The 2,494-nt window shown below is 35.7% G+C and overlaps 1 non-coding gene across 1 annotated transcript; it reads left to right on the top strand.

The window, feature by feature from the left end:
- The first annotated feature begins 600 nt into the window (after nucleotides 1–600).
- LOC127900519 (small nucleolar RNA R71) lies at nucleotides 601–704 on the top strand. The gene has a single exon (XR_008052703.1). It is a non-coding gene; the product is annotated as a small nucleolar RNA R71 (small nucleolar RNA).
- The last annotated feature ends 1,790 nt before the right edge of the window (nucleotides 705–2,494 follow it).

Below are 2,494 nucleotides of genomic sequence, written 5' to 3'. Positions count from 1 at the left end.
TCAATCGTGAAGTGAGTAAGATTCTTAAGATTCTGGAATGAATCCTCCCATGGTCTGGGCTGAGAGTAATTCTGGTTCTGATTGTATGGTCTAAATGGTGGCTGAGAGGCTTGAGGATTTTGTGGAATTGGTGGAGCTGGAGCTGTTGGTCCATTCTGTTGGAATCCTTGAGACCATGAAAAATTGGGGTGGTCTCTCCATCCAGGGTTATATGTGTTGGAGTATGGGTTGTAATTTGATGGCTTTCTCATTACACCTATGGCATTGGCTTGATCTGAGTATGAGTCATGGTCATGTGGCTCTGTTGATTTAGCAGTCGATAATGATGCTATTTGTCGAGAGAGACCTTCAATTATCGCTTTGACTTCTTTAATTTCTGAACTTGATTCGCCAATGTGAACCTCATTTACTCCCTTAATTCTTCTAGTATTCCTCAGTGATCGACTCCGTTGTTGGGAATTATCCGCTTGTCGCTGGAAGAATTCCCAAATCTCTGATGCACTTTTTGACATTAGCTCTCCTCCACTTGTTGCCATTAGCCATTCTTGCACATTTGGTAGTAATCCCTCCAAAAAGTATTGGCATTGGTGCCATTTCTCGTACCCATGATGTGGACACGTCAAGAGTAGCCCATTGAATCGCTCCCATGTTTCGAAAAATTGCTCGTCATCTTTCTGGGTAAACTCTGAGATTTCCCTGCGAATAGCATTGGTTTTATGCACTGGGAAATATTTGTTCAAAAATTTAGTTACCATTTGTTCCCATGATGAAATGCTATTAGCAGGCAACGTATTTAACCATGAACGAGCTCTATCCTTTAAAGAAAATGGGAATAGTATAAGTTTAACATCATCATCTGAAAAATTCTCATATTTGAATGTTTGACAAATGGCATGAAAATCATTCAAATGATTATATGGATCCTCATTTTCTAGGCCATAAAATGTAGGGAGACAATTTAACACACTAGGTTTTAATTCAAAACTCCTAGCAGCTACATTTGGGTATCTTATGCATGACGTGCTCAAATTAGCTAAGGGACTAAAATAGTCCTTAAATGGCCTCTCCTGTGGTGCTTGTAAATCCATTTTATTTTTAACGTGTTTGTGTGTACGAAGTGTTTTTTCTAATTCAAGGTCTATAGGTTCAAGATTAGGTAATAATGACCTACGACCATGCATGAAAAATAAATAAAATAAAAATAAAGATGCAAACAAAACAAAAAAATAAAGATGGGAATAAAACAAATAAAAATAAAGAAGAGGGAGAAATTACGATACTAACCTTATTGCGCTATTACAACCTTTCTATAAAAATACACAAAAATAAATACGTGAAAGAAATTAACTAAAAATTAAATTAATAAGATAAACAAAAAAAGTTACAAAGAAAAATAAATGGAAAATTAAATTACAGAATTTTAAAGAAGAGAAAAAGAAAAGAAATACTAACCTTTAAATGTAGATTCACTTTTTTTTCCTTTTTTTTAATTAAAAAAATACAAGAAAACAATTAAAAGAAATTATTCAAAAAAAATTAATTCTATGAATTAAAATTACTTACCTCCCCGGCAACGGCGCCAAAAACTTGTTGTGCAAATTTTAATGTACTCGCAAGCGCACGAATCTATTGTAGTATAGATCAATGGTGACGAGTGTCGATCCCACGAGGAGGTAGATTTTAATTATATATAGAATTAATTTTGTAAATGGGTAGTTGGATTTATGGTGGAAATGATTTGGAATATGCTAATACTTAAATTAAAATGGCGAGAATAAATTCTAAAATTGGAATTGCAATGGAGAGAATAAATTGAAGAGAAAATCTATTAAATTGACGTACTTGGGTATCTGGATCCGTATCAACATGCATCATGGGCTAAATAATCCGTATTAATGCCAATTAAATCATGAGGGGGGAATCCACACCTCATGAACCACGCTCTAATCAATATGGTGCTAAGGGCTTATCGTGCCAAATAATAATAACCTTATACTAGAGAGCCGGTGTAACCAAGGCGGTATCTAGACAAGACTATTATTATTTATCGACGAGAAGTCAAAACATCCACAAAAATTAGAGAGGAAGAGAAAATAAATTTACCAAATTAAGCCCATGACACATGTTGAGACTTCACCTTCAACCCAAGCTTGAAAGAAAATTAGCCACTCATAATTGAACTAGGGGCAAAATGGAAATTTATTAAAATACGAAGAAAATACAAGATGGAGAGGGAATTACAGAAAACAGAGTCCAAAAATGGATTCAGAGATATCAAATTAGGGGGGAGAGGCCCCCTTTTTATAGATACATGGAGTAAATCATGGCCATCGGATTAAAAACAGTTTGGACGCTCAGGATTGCGCCACGTCATCAGTCAACAGTCCACGGTTTGACCACGCGGATGAACAGTAACACGGTTTGACCCGACTTTGAATAGTAACGCGGTTTGACCCGGATGAACAGTAACGCGGTTTGGTTGAAAATAATCCTG

This window comes from Citrus sinensis, chromosome 2 (genome assembly GCF_022201045.2).
Source record: "Citrus sinensis cultivar Valencia sweet orange chromosome 2, DVS_A1.0, whole genome shotgun sequence".
NCBI lineage: Eukaryota > Viridiplantae > Streptophyta > Magnoliopsida > Sapindales > Rutaceae > Citrus > Citrus sinensis.
The sequence above is the reverse complement of the archived record's forward strand: the minus strand, read 5'-3'. Positions and strand labels throughout refer to the sequence as shown.